Here is a 15,381-nt window from a genome sequence, read left to right as displayed (position 1 = left end):
TTTTGAGGTCGCGTCATTAATGCAGCCTCCCGTCATTAATGCAGCGTGCCTCCCCGAGTGGTGTCTCGACAGCAAAGGATCGGTGCAGTCACTTCTCGTCCCCATCGTCAGGGAATGGAGGGTTTTCCATGATCTCCGTTCACTTGTCGATTTAGATCTTTAAATGTTAGGTGTTGTAAGAGGGTGTCAAGGTCGGCATGTCCCATCTATCCCCCCGCCCTCTTGACTTGTTTCCCGCACAAGGTTATCCCCTCTCCTCAGGTACAGTTTGTGGACCGAGTTTCGTTGTTGATTCTGAGGCCCATAGGAGGGGAGAAACTAGGGCCGAATGGGCTTCAGTGTCCTACTCAGGCCTAACCTAAGGGCAGGGATGGGAATATCCCATCCAGAGAGGAGTATAATAATAATAATAATAATAATAATAATAACAAAAAGCATGATATAATCTTTTTTTAGGAATTTAGATACATACAAATATTTTGTCATTTTTATGGAGGGTAGAACACTCACATTCCATTCCTATTAGCTTTCTAACTAAAATCTTGGCAAAAATCATTAAAAGAGTTCAGCATCAACTCTCCTTAATAATAGAAAAAGATTACCCATTTGACAAGTAATTGTAGAAATCCAATTCTTCACTTTCCTCATGGTAAAAATTATTAAAAAAAAAAAAAAAAAACTTTACTTTTCATGGAATGATTTTCAATAAATTAGCTAGAAATCTACTAAAACTAGAAAGTGATTAAATGCAAAGCTTTGAAGCAAATATACTTTTGAATTGCTTTTCAATCCTAACTTTCTTTCGGAAGCCAATCACCAATTTTCTTGAAAGTCATGCTAATATGCTCTATTGGTCAGCATGCAAGTGGGTTTTATTGTGCTCCATTTCTAAGTCAAATGAGCTCAAAATTAGTATATGCAAGAAAGAAAAAAAATTAGAAAATGGACTAATAAAAATATAGGGAGTGGGATGTATATATTAGGGGTGCTACCTGCACCCCCGAACGGGGGTGCCCTTGCCACACCTCCTGCCCCCCCGCATGGGCAGGGGGGACAATTTGGACCCCTAGACCCCGGCACCACCCCCGTCCAGATGTCAAGGCACAGATTGGCCCCCACGGTTGTCCGCCCCACCTCGTCGACCACCAACCTACGACGAAAAACAACCTAAAAAAAAAATGAAAAAAATCCAAAACAACCAAAAAACAATGCCAAATCTACTAATTGATCCCTAAATCTACAAATCTATCCATCCAAAAACAAATCCAAAAAATTACAAAGTACATATAGTTACACAAAGTGACACACGACAAACTGGAAAACTGAAAAGAAAATTTGAAAATAGGAAAAGGAGAAGGAGGAGAAGAAGAGGATGAGGAGGAGAGAACAATTGAGGAAGAGAAAGATGAGAGAGAGGTGAGAACTAAGAAGTTAAGAATGGCGGAGGGAGGGAGAGAGAGAGAGAGAGAGAGAGAGAGAGAGAGAGAAGAGACGAGAATGAGTTAGGGTTTTCGATTTATATACTACTTCGTAAGTACAAACGACGTCGTTTTGGGGAAAACTAGATCTGGAGCTAACATGGGAATTGAATCTAAGCATCCTATTCATTCTCAATCACGCTAAAACCCTAATGTCACTTACTTATCATGTTTTCTCTCAAGTCTCTGTTGCATTTCATAACACATGCCCTAATCAACTGTATAGTGCTCATGCCCTACACTCTAAACTAGGGCTGAGCACCGATTCAATCGGAGTTAGTATGCCCTAATACCGACTCTAACTATGACCACTGTAAACTCCGCTCCGACTCCGCTCCAGCAAGTCGAAGTCGAAATCGAGGCGAAGTCGAATCCACAACCACCTGGCACCCAATTACAGATCTAAGAAGACAGATTCACAACCACCCAATCACATATCACAAACAACCAATCACAGATCACAACCAGCAACCATGAACCACCCAATCACCGAAATCATCCAAAAAATAAAACCAAAATGCATATGTAATATTGGATTAAACCAAAAAATTAAACCCAAAAGAATTGACACAGATCGAGACTCAAGAGGTAGAGGGTGTTGGTTGCTCCGGTTCCATATTTGCGTGCTCTGTCGTTTGATCGACTACACTTGATGGTGTTGGTTGTTCCTATGGTTCTTATGTCTTAATATCCTAAGCAAAACGGCAGATCTTTGAGAGAGAGTGAATGAGTGAGTGAGTCAAACAGCGAGGTGGAGTAAATCAATGGTTGCACGATGGGAGAAGACGGAGAGAGGCGATGGCTGAGTTGGGACCTAGGGTTTAAGAGAATCTAAGATGAAAATGAGAGTGAGGTTGTGCGTGGGTTGGGGTTGGATAGAAAAGTAGTCAGTCAGTGTAGTCAAAACGACGCCTTTTTTCCAATAAAAATAACGTCATTTTGCTTGAGGGGGGACGTATAGAAAAAGTGGTCAAAACGACGCCCTTTTCTTTAGGAAAAAAGGCACCGTTTTGACTGAATTTGGGCTGGAAGCACTTTTTGGGATAGGCTACTCCAATTTTGGACTCTTTTTTTTCTCTAAACCCTAAACTAAACCATTTTTTTAAACCCTAAATTTAATTTTAATCTTAATATTTGTTTTAGCTCTAAATTCTTTATTTATAGTTTTTATAATTGTTAGTATTGCTTATTAGTAAATATTAATTCACTAGTGTCTAATTATATGTTATTATACTATAGTTTGTTAGTATTGATGATTCTATTTATAGTTCTTATAATTTTTTTTATCACTCAATTTAATTGTTAGTATTGATTATTAACAATTACTACTTAAATTGACTTGTACCATAGTGTTTAAATATAATTTATTATACTAGTGTTATTATACATTAGTATTACATTTTATTAACTCATTATACTTGTACTATACTAATGTCTAACTTATTCATCTTATAGACTTATACTATAGTGTTTAATTACATGTTATTATAATAGTGTCTAACTTATGTCTAACTTAATTATATACTAGACTTATTATTACATGTTTATATACTAGTGTTATTATACATTAGCGTTATACTTTTTTTTTTTTTTTTGAAAATAAACTATTTCATTCATCAAAGTAGTTGCTTCATACAAGGGGGACAGTCCTCAATCATTATGCAATCCTCTTGGCAGCTAAGAGCAAACTTTGCCAAGTGATGTGCAATTACATTAACTTCCCTATGGACATGTAAGACAAACCAAGAGAGGAACTTAGAAAGCAAAATCTTAATAACCCTAATAATAAGGCCAGAATCACTCCAACTATCTTCCTTGTTTTGGATTGCCTTCACCACCAAAAGGGAATCACCTTTGAGTATTATATGCTGAAGACCCAGACCTGCACAGAAGGAAGAGGCTCTTCGAGCTGCTATGGCCTCACCAAGAAGTGGATCCGGGATCAGGTCCATCGAAGAACATAAGGATGCCATAACAGCTCCTTCTGAGTTCCTAACAATTACACCAATCCCCACCCTTGAATTGACTTTATCAATGGCAGCATCCCAGTTGGCTTTGAACATATCGAATGGGGGAGCAATCCATCTGTTAACTTTAGCAGTTGGGTTCCTTTCTGTTTTGTTCCATTTGCAATCCACAACTTAATAGAACTCAGCTCTGCTTGGATAAGCTTTGACACCTGAGAAGGGGATTGGAATTGCTGTTCAAAGAGCCAATTATTCCTCCTACACCAAATGGCTTTTGCAGTAACAACAAATTCTATGATTTCCAATGGAGAAAAGTAATCCATTAAAGATGTTAGAATATCTTTAAAGGATCCTTCATGCAGGCTTGATTTTTGAATTCTTTTTGAGCTCATAGACCATACATCCATTGAAGCACCACATGACCAAATAGCATGAGAGACTGATTCTGGGTTCAAAGAGCAGATTGGATAGAGAGGTGAATCTACTATCTTTCTTTTATGCAAATTTAGCTTAGTGGGAAGGGACTCACAAGCAGCTCTCCAGAGGAAAGATTTTTATTGCTTGAGGTGCTTGGATACCCCAAACTTTGTTCCAAAATCTCGAGCTGGAACTTTGAGTTGAAGATTGCCCCACTTTATCTTCTATCAAAGAGCCTTGAAGGTGATAAGCACTCCTTACAGAAAATTTCCCATTGCTCGAGCACCTCCATGTCAGCAGATCTTGACTCCTGCAAGGGCTAATATGGATCTGGCTAATTAGTTTTGCTTCAGAGACAGAGAATATGTTATAAATGAGAGACAGATCCCACTGCATGGTAACTGGGTTAATAAGCTCAGCAACTTGGTCTTCAGCCTCTAGAATATGGACAGGAGATTGCACTTTAAAAGTAGATGGGCATGGCAGCCATTGATCCTGCCAAATTTTGATTTTTCTTCCATCACCAACTTTCCAAATCAAACCTGCCTTAATTACTGGTCTGGCTAGAAGGAAGCTCTTCCACACATAGGAATCTTGAGGTCTTGATTTGGCTGATAGAAATTCCGAGGTCGGGAAATATTTAGCTTTGAGAACCTGAGCTGCAAGAGATTGAGGGTTCTGAATGATCCTCCAACCTTGTTTAGCCAGTAAAGCTAAATTAAAATGTTCAAAGTCCCTAAATCCCAAACCCCCATTCTGCTTGGATTTCCCTAGTTTCTGCCAACTCAACCAATGTATTTTGGAACTATGGTTGCTTTGACCCCACCAGAAGGATTGTAGAAGCTGGTTGAGTCTTCTAAGAATTGTTTTAGGAAGTTTGAAGATCCCCATACTATATGTTGGGATTGATTGCAGCACAGATTTAAGGAGGGTCTCCTTCCCAGCTTGAGACAGCAGGTTGCTCTTCCAATTAGCAATCTTGGCTTTGACCCTGTCAAGTATTGAGTGAAAGACCTTTGTTCTGTTCCTTCCCACATATGATGGTAACCCCAAATATTTATCAAAGGATCCTGAAGCTTTGATTCCTGACTGTTGAAGAATGGCTTGTTGGACCTCAACTTTGGTGTTCCTGCTGAAAAAGATGGAGGTTTTTTCAAGATTAAGCCTCTGACCCGATACTTTTTCATAGCTGCTTAACACCTGTTGTAGTCTACACCATTCATCTGGATTAGATCTGCAAAATACCAAGCTGTCATCTGCAAAGAAAAGATGGTTCACATGAAAGGAGCCTCGAGCAGCTAGAATCCCAGAAATAATTCCCTACATCTCAGCTTGATTTAAGCTATGGCTGAGGAACTCAGAACAGATGATGAATAGGTAGGGAGATAGAGGATCTCCCTGCCTAATGCCTCTGGAAGGAATAAAATTTGCTTAGGGTACACCATTAACAAGGATAGAGTAGTTGACAGTGGTAACACACTACATCACCAAGTCTACCCATTCACTCTCAAAGCCCATTTTCCTCATAATTTTACTCAAAAAGTCTCATTCCACTCGATCATATGCTTTGCTCATATCGAGCTTAAGGGCCATATAGCCATTACATTAGCATTATACTTGTACTATACTAGTGTCTAACTTATTCCTATTATAGACTTGTACTATAGTGTTTAATTACATATTATTAACTTATTATAATATAGTATTACATGTTATTATATTCGTGTTATTATACATTAGTATTACATGGTAGTAATACTATGATGTTCATTGTTTATATATACTAAACTATTATTATTCAATTTAGTCTATTTATATTATAATATAAGTATATTATTTTATAATAATTAACTCATAATACTAATTACGAATATATTATTGAATTTAACTAACCATATAAATTCTATTTATATAAAATATATTTTTCACATCTACAATATAGAGTTGGAGTAGGAGTTAGATGGCAAAGTCAGAGTCAAATTAGAGCGGAGTCAGAATCGGAGTCTGATTTTTGAATTTTTGCTCAGCCCTACTCTAAATGGGCCTTACTGCTTGGTGATTGGAACTCACTTTACAACTAGGGTAGCACCAACAATGACAAGAAATAGACATAATAGAGTAAATGATGAGGTTAGGAAAATAGAAGATAGGAAATGAACAGTTTAAACCTAAAACCCTTCTATTCTCCTACTTTCTTACTCTTCCATTGTAATTCTTAAATATTTTCATGTATTTTTGTTCATCTGAAATGAAGAACAACTGTTTCAATTGATAATTTGTTAGAATTTTGAGTATTTTATCTTGCTTACTTTCTTTCTACCTCCATTATTATTTCTATACTTACTTCCAACTTGCACTCCAGTCATCTGGTCCCTTTGGACTCTAGTTATCTAGTTCCAATATTTCTTATTTACTTGTTTTACCTACTTACAACTTGCATTTCAGTCATATGGTCCCTTTGGACTCCAGTTATCTAGTCAATTTACTTTCTTTTTGCTTTACTTTCTTCGTGCTTCCACCTATTATTAATGAGGAAGGCTGCTCTATTAAAGAGTTTGATTGCCCTGATTTAAACAAATGGAGTATTCCTAAGATTGATGTCAAGACTATTTACAAAATTGGATACAGTTTGCTTTTAAGACTAAGTTTAATATTAAGACTGTTGAACAGACTTATGCTATTTCCAAAATTCATGAAAAATGTTGTTTGTTTAAATCCATTCATGATTTTCTTATTAAAGGTTATAAATTTTTGCATATTAGTTCTATGCTTCTATGTTTGAAAGATGATAGATTAAAAAAATTTGAAACTATCATACTTGATATGATTCAATCATCTTTGTTTAATGGCCTTGTTCATGTTTATTGCTTTCCTGATCTATCCCTTACCTTGGATGATCCTAATATTCTTAATACTTTAACTTTGAATATTTTGACATCTGGTTATGATATGGATGAAGGTAGTGAACCCCTTGCTATTATTTCTCATATTTATTATAGAGTGTTAAATAATAAAAACTAATTTAAATCCTAAAGTTGTTTTGAAAACTTCACGTGATAAAATTTCACTAATACAAGTTCTACTCCTGATGCTAAGATCCAAATTTCGAAAATGATTCATTACTCTACCTAATGAATGGCTATTGGAACATGAATCTCAACCTGCAAAGTTTGTTTCTGATGAGATCAATCTTGATAGTACTGTTAAAATAAGTTTTGATAATAAGGTTAATAAACCTCTGATGATCAATAAAAGAAGAAATTATTTCGCTGTATCTACTACTTCAGAAAATCTAATAAGGAGAGATTGATCTCAATGATTTTCTAGAGAGTATTGTTAAGCCTGATTTAAAGCTAAAAGGAGTTTCGAGTAATGCCTCCCAAGTTAGCACCACTTATTAAACTACAAAAAATACTGATTTATTTATCTAAAAAATATAAAGTTGTTAAAGAAGAAGAAGAAGAAGAAGAAGAGACATCTTCCATGTCTCCTACTGCTTCTGACTTTGTTGTTTCTATTATTCACAACCAGTTATCTATGATAAATAGAGTTTTTGAAATTGATTTAATTTTTTTATAATGAGTATAGTTCTTATAAAAACAAGAAAAAAAGAAAATTATATCATGCTACTTTTGATTATAAAGAATACTTACATGTTAAAAGAAAATAGAAAGAAAAAAAATGCATGATCAGCAAAAGTATATACTATTTTTTTATTTTATTGAAAACTATTATGTTCCAAAGAATGTTTTCTAAAATAGTTTAAATATGTTAAAAAAAATCAAATTTTGATACTGAAAACAAATCTATTTATTCGGGTCAAGCCATCTGCTTCTTGAGACAATTATTATTAACTATTAAGAAGCTGAGGTTAAGGCTTCTCCTTTTAAAATTCCTCTTGTTGATTCTAATGCTCTCACTTCCATTGAAACAAAGAAGATTATTGAACAAAATAATTTTGTCAATAATTCTTTACATGTTATTGGTCAACAATTGGACTATATTGAGGAAAATTTTGAAAAACCTATTTCTTTTATTAAGATTGAAAAACCTTTGCTCAACTTACTTGAAACAAGGTAAGGTTTAAATCTCAAGACTAACCAAGCCAAAACCATTGAAAAAATTGACCAAATGATTTATGATTTACAAAAAGTGAAAATAGGGAATACCAAACCCTTCTACTAGTGGTACTACTTATGTTATCAGTAAAGGAAAGAAGATAATCTCTCATGAAGACTTGGAAACGAGATCTTCTAATTTTTCTACTAATTATGATACTTTTGTCAAAGAAAATTTTGAAAAAATTGATCTATTTAAACCTGAGATAAAAAGGTTTTCCTGGAAACCTAATCCTATGAGTTTTACAAAAAGCTAGTATTCTAAACCTACTCTTTCTGATATATAATTTGAAGAAAAAAAAATTCCCACACAGTTTTTTGTTTCTTCTAATAAGCTTTATGAGTGGAACATTATGGATTAATAGAATAAGAAATCATCAATACAATGAATAAGATGTACAATGATATAAGCTCCAAATTCTATATAAAATATAAAACTCATTATTTTGAATCAACTACTTCAATATAATTAATCTAAGACACACAAAGTCTCAAAATAACAGTCAACCTTCCAAAATACCAAGTCAACAGAACAAAACGAATCTATTAAATAAAATTCTCCAATGTGTTCACATAGCCTTACCCATGCTTTCTATTCTTGATCAACAGCTGAAACATCCAAAACATCTAAAAATATTGTGGAGATAAATAGTGAGTTATTAATAACTCAGTAAATAGAGAACATATACTAGTGTGTAAACATGAGCCAGTATCAGAATGCAAAACTGAAAGATCTTATAAAAAAATATCAGAGTGACAATTCAAAAATATTTTTATTCCAAATCTTTGGCATAGCATAACAAAAATCTATGTTTAATCTCTGTGGTAGGGTTGTGCAAATCCCGGCGGCTAACCGAGTAGAAACAAAATGTGAAACATTTCCCTTTTTATTCTAGGAGCCCCGTGTGTGCAAACAAGAAAAACCACACAAAAAAACCACTTTGTTTCCAAAGTTGGTGTACCAGAAACAGATAAGTTGGTACCAATCCAAACAGAGGCCACAGGTTTACACCCGTGATAAGGTCATAACAGAACAGAAACAGAATATCATACCAGAGGTTTTCAGATGTCACATCATACTGTAACAAAGTACAAAATAGATCCAAATCATAACAGATTCATGTCATCTTCATATAATTGTGAACAAATTTCCATATTCAATTTGTTTATTCAACTGAGAACATAATATCAAAAATAGCTCATGTCTACATCAGTCATGACAGAAAAAGTTTTCTCTTCTTATACAGATTTCACTAGAAATGAAGATAAAATGACCGAGGTTGTTTTCAAGTTTCTTTTCATAACAAAATATGCATGTGTTTCATACTTTTTATACAAAGTCTAACATAGGAATCCCGTTTACCTAGAATTTTTAACTTTTCTTAATGTTCCCACAATAATGATAAACAAATATCGATTGTCACCTATAAAACAGATACATAACTTACTTAAATCTCTAATTAAACACGTATTTTGATATTTAAGCCTCAAACACTAAATAACCTATTTTTCCTAAAAACCTAAAATTCTTGTAATCCTAAAATATCATCATTCCTAAATTAATCGATATTCACTTAATTTTTCTGACTAATACATTAAACTCTAAATTATTTCTATAAAATAAAGTGTATGGCTACATATTTATTCAATTAAAACTAAGCTCATGTAAAATACATCTCCAGCTTAATATTCACTTAACATAATCCCAATTCAAACACAAGTCTATTTAAAATTAAGCTTAGCAGATAAACAAGACCCATGTGAGTTCAAGCTCACTTAAAAATATAGTTTTCTGGATAAATGTTGCTCTTACAGATAAGGGATCACGACAATGTTTTTCGTTTTTTTTTTTAATTTAATAATTAAAGAAGTGTTTTTTAATGATGTTGTGAATTTTTTTTTTTAAATATTTAAAAATGTTAAAAAAATTCATGAAAAGAAAGCAAAAAAAAAGAAAATGCACTGTCGAGATCCCTTGTCGGGATCCCTCATGTGTGGCTGTAGAGCCACTAGTTTCTATAACAACGTATAACTAAGCCCAACCCGATTTTAAAACACAAATTAAATTGAAAGGTCAAGCTCAGCCCAACTTAATGAAAGTCCAACTGAACGTAAACCCAATTCAAAATACGAGACGATCAAAAAAATCATGCCCAATAAAGAAAACGAGTCCAGAATATAAACTCTGCCGTAGATTACAATTGAGGGTATAAACGTAATTACAGGCATTTTGTAATAACTTTAAATGCATGTATGTGCTTTATGGAAAGGCAAAAGCGAACTTTTAGGAGACGTTTGGATTCGCAAGTCATCTCAACTCATCTCACTACTATTCAGCAACTTTAACTCACAAATCTCACTACTATTCACAACTCATCTCATTATTATTCACAATCCATCTCAAATCATCTCAGCTCATCTCAAATCATCTCAAGTCATCTTCGAATTCAAACGTGTCCTTAAATATGCAAAGGATAAACGTTCACAGGAGAGAAACAAGGGTTCTGTGATGGAGACTTACCGAGCAAAGGGCAGAGTGTGGAAGAACCAACCGGAGTGGCGCAAGATGATGGGAGGTGTCTGGTCGAAAATTTTTGTGCAGCTCGAGTGGTCTTCGGACTTCCTTAGTGGGGGTCGATGGTGGAGATTTTGGGAGAAATAATGTCCTGCCATAGATCGAGATAGTAGCGTGGAGAGGAAGGGGAGAAAATCGATACTCACTGCGGGGAGAGAGAAACAGAGAGAGAGAGAGAGAGAGAGAGAGAGAGAGAGAGAGAGAGAGAGAGAGATAATGTGAGAGAAACTAAGAGAAGGCTCACGTCGGGAGAGAGATTGCCGAGAGGTAGGAGCGATTGAGGCTCGAGCGGAGCTGGAATGGTTCATCGGTGGAGGAGCTTGTGCCAAGTGGTCTACGATGTGGTTGTGGTGTAACTGGCAGCTAACAGCCAAGTAAGGTGTCAATGACGGTGGAAATTCTGAGAGAAAACCAAATGGGTTTCAGTGCTTGTAAGCTAGGGAATTCGTTATTGTGGTTGTTTCAGTCGAGAAAACAGTGGCTAAAAACTGGGAGCTTGGAATGGAGTTTCTTGCTTTGTTTAGATGTAGGGAAAACAAAGGCTTTTTAGTTTGGTTTAGGGAGGGTGGTGGGGTGGTGCAAGTCAGTGGCATACGGCGGGGCTTTGGCTCATGATTAGGCTATTCCAACGAGGGTGGTGCTATTGTGTGGCGCTTCCCGTGGCTGCTAGTCTGCGCTATTTGCAAGGTTGCCATCGCCTTCAGATATTTTCCCCCTGGGTTTTATTAGGTTCTTGAAAATACTTAGCGAAACCTTCAATACTACTCCTCAATTCTCACCCAAATCCAATCCATCCTAATTAAACCCATTTTTGATAAAATTAATAAAATCAAGTTGATCTACCATAGTGTTTACGTATTAAACTTGATCACCGAAGAAAAAGGGGGAACTCATCCCTACATTTCAAGAAAAATCTTAATTCAGATGTTTCCTATTGCTACTATGATTACATTAAAGCTTCATTGAAATTCATATTGTTCCAGAATACTGAGATGTCTTATTCATGGTTTATTAACTTTGATTAAAAAAAACATGTTCAATTCTCAATTCCCTTTATGGTATTTCAGCCCAATTTTGGAAATTTTTCTTGATAAACTCAATGGTGCTATTAAATACTTCGCCACTATTTACAAGACTGATCAGCATGGTCAAAAGTTCACTGTTTTCCTTCACTTATGCAGAAAATACAAAGTTCCCTGGTTCTTGAAATGGAGTTATGCTAAGAAAAATAAAATCATTGCTCGCAATTGATTCGTCAAGTGGTTGGATAGATTTCCTCATACCCAAGATGTGATTGATAATGTTAAAAGAGATTTTCCTCTAATTTTTTCAAATTTAGGAAGTATTGAGCATTTTCTTATACATTTTCCCACTGCTAAAACACTAATTCAAGAGCCTATGTACCATATTGCTCAGGCAAACCAACAACCTGCTTCATATGATAAATCAAGTAAATTTGCTAAGTCCAAGAAGAAGTCTATTCTCCAATGACTCAAAAAAAAAAAAAAGATTTAATTATCTGTTGAAGAAGTCCTTTCAGGACGATGATAATAATTCTAATGATAAGTTTAAGGCATCCTCTAAAGCCTCTGTTTATAATGCTAATCCTTATGATAAAACATTTGATCTTGATACGAAAACCACCCCAAGGCTATCCAGTGATTGATCCGCCTTTCAAGAATGATGTAATTACTGATGCTGGTTTAAACCAACAAACAATTTCCACATTATTACTGAAGACCCTTGCTAAAGATCCCTTGATTCTCGTTGCTAGTTCCTGCAAAGTCAAAGATTCCTGCTGCTTTACCCCTGCTTTCAAGTTACTTTTTATCTCTAGTCAAATGAATAGTAAATAAAATCAAAATTATGCAGCAGGCTGGTGATCTTTATTCTATGTTTTGTCTTCTTTTCTTGTTCTTTATTGGAGCTATTTGGCTAGATCATTTCGGTTTTGCAGGATTTATGAATGTCTTTGATACAGGTTCTCTTTCCTGGGCTGATTTATAGGCTGATTTATTTTGATTTGTTTAGATTTAATTGATTTGTGTAGAACTGAATCTTGTTTTGGTCTATTTAATATTGTATAGTGCTTGAGTTAGTCTTATTATTTTGATGCCTAGGTTTGGTTTTTTCTTGATTATTTGTATCCCCTAGGCATCCAGGTTGTAACCACAGTATTCATCCACCATAAGTAAAGGTTATTAATAAATTTGTGGTACCGTCCTCTTCTTTAAAAAAAAAAATCAAAATTGTTGTTCATCCCGAAAATTATTGTACTAGTAAGCCCCTCTTTGCCTATATAAGGAGGGCTTGGTTTTGTTGAGAGACAGGACCTTATTATGAGAATCCTTAGGAACTTCAAAACCTAAGAATCATTCTCTTCTCCTGCTTTCTTGCTCTTCCATTGTAATTCCTAAAAAGTTTCATGTATTGTTATTCATCTTAAATGAAGAACAACTATTTCAATTAATAATTTGTGAGTATTCCGAGTATTTTATCTTGCTTACTTTCTTTCCGCCTCCATTATTATTTATTTACTTACTTACAACTTGCACTCCAGTCATCTGGTCCCTTTGGACTCTAGTTATCTAGTCCCAATATTTCTTATTTACTTGGACTCCAATTATCTGATCCCAATATTTTTGTTATTTTCTTGTTATACTTACTTACAACTTGCATTCCAGTCATCTGGTCCCTTTGGACTCCAGTTATCTGTTCATTTATTTTCTTCTTGCTTTACTTTCTTCATATTTCTGCCCCATTTTGGTACTAGCGCCAACTCGATTTGTCTGGTGATAGACATTATTTCTATTCATTATGTTCATTTCTTATCTTCTATTTTCCTATTTTCACCATTTACTCTATTGTGTCTATTTCATGTCACTCTTGACGCCACCCTAGTTGTAAAGTGAATTCTAATCACCAAACAGTAAGACATGTTTAGAGTGTAGGGCATGAACGGTATACGGTTGATTAGGATATGTGTTATGAAATGTAACAGAGACCTGAGAGAAAACATGATAAGTAAGTGTTGACCTTAGGATTTTAGTGTGATTGAGAATGAATAGGATGTTTAGATCCAATTTGTCTGTTAGCTCTAGATCTACTTTACCCCCTGATATTATTAATGAGGAAGACTACTCTATTGAACAGTTAATAAGAGATTTTTGCTGCTTTACCCATGTTTTCAAATATCTTTTCTCTGGTCAAATGAATAGTAAAAAAACTCAAAATTATTGTTCATCATTGTTTATCCCGAGAATTATTGTACTAGTAAATCCATTTTGCCTAAATAAGGAGAGCTTGACTTTGCTGAGAGGTAGGACTTTATTACGAGAGTCCTTAGGAACTTCAGAAATATATGTACACACACACACACACACACACATATATATATATGAATTTTGGCCATGGCCCTGTCCCCCTAAAGCCAAAAGCTTGCGTGCATCCCTGCTCCAGCCAAGCCAAGGCCGGATGGGGTGGGCGGGGTGGCGGCACCCCTAGTATATATCTTTAAGAAATGGGTTGTCAAAGAGATGTGAGTTCCTCGGCTAAAACTTTGACAAGATTTTAGGGAACCTAACATGGATACTCTTAGAGAAGGCTTTATGTATTTTTTAGAAAACTCGAGATTTTAAAATATTTTTTATGGGTTGAAAGTACTTTTTCTAATTTTTGTTTGGACCCAAAAAATAGTTTTTCTTTTCTTTTTGTTGGGGTTGTCCTCTTGCCTTCATGTAGCTTTACCTTTAGTCATCTTTGGTTAAAAAAAAATCAACTTCAATCTAAAAATCTTTCAATTCTAAAAAAGTAATTAATTTAAACTTTTCATATAATCATTAAATTTCGGAAAAAAAGAAAGTAAAACACACAAAAATTAAGAAAACATTTTCAAAAATTAAAACAAAAATTACTCTACAAATTATATTCAAACAATTTTCAACCTCAGACTCTCCTAACACTATAGACGCTTTGATTTGTACTTAGAATTGGATTAAAGGATATACAATTCAGGTTTGAGAGGTGATAGACCTTACAGAGAAAAACGAAGAGGAGGATGTTGATCATCCTGGAAGCGATAATTACTTTTAATTCATTACTTTGATTTTGCTTATAATAGATTTTATTTAATTTATTTGACAAACTTAACTTCAAATTCAATTGTTGTAGGGACAACTTCAGAAAAAGAGGCTCCATCGTAATCTACATTGGCCGTAATTTGACTTTAATACACCACCATTGGTTTGCTAACTTTGTTAGTTAATTCTTTGTAGTTTGTATATATGTTAATAATGATTTTTTTTCCTAATTAACGTTCTTTTCTTTTTGAGACATTATATTATTCATATTCTCTCTTTTTTTTTTCTTGCTTTCTTTTTCAAGTTTTATAAGGTCACTTAGAGTTGGCAAATGTTTGCTAAATGTTGTTACCTTTATTTCTTTTCTTTGTTTAAATGTATTCCAATTGTAGTAAAATTGTTATTCATTTAAGCTATTTGACAATTTGTAATCGTTTTAGATTAATGTGTAATAGTTTATACTACTTATAAATATTTATATTTAGAGATGACATTTAGTTTTATATTTTATACATTTAATTTCAATTGAAGTGAAAATAGGTTTTGGGTCAAATTGGCTTAAAAAATCTACACAACCTCCTACTATTCACACAACCTCCACACACCACACTTTTTTTAATTTTTATTATTTTTTTCTTTTATCAAATATTTAATATATGAATAATAAATAGAAAAATTGAATTATTTTAAAAAGAATAAACTCAAAAAAAATTTAAAAACAAAATATTAAAAAATTTAAAAATTTTA

The sequence above is a fragment of the Juglans regia genome, chromosome 11 (genome assembly GCF_001411555.2).
Source record: "Juglans regia cultivar Chandler chromosome 11, Walnut 2.0, whole genome shotgun sequence".
NCBI lineage: Eukaryota > Viridiplantae > Streptophyta > Magnoliopsida > Fagales > Juglandaceae > Juglans > Juglans regia.
The sequence above is the reverse complement of the archived record's forward strand: the minus strand, read 5'-3'. Positions refer to the sequence as shown.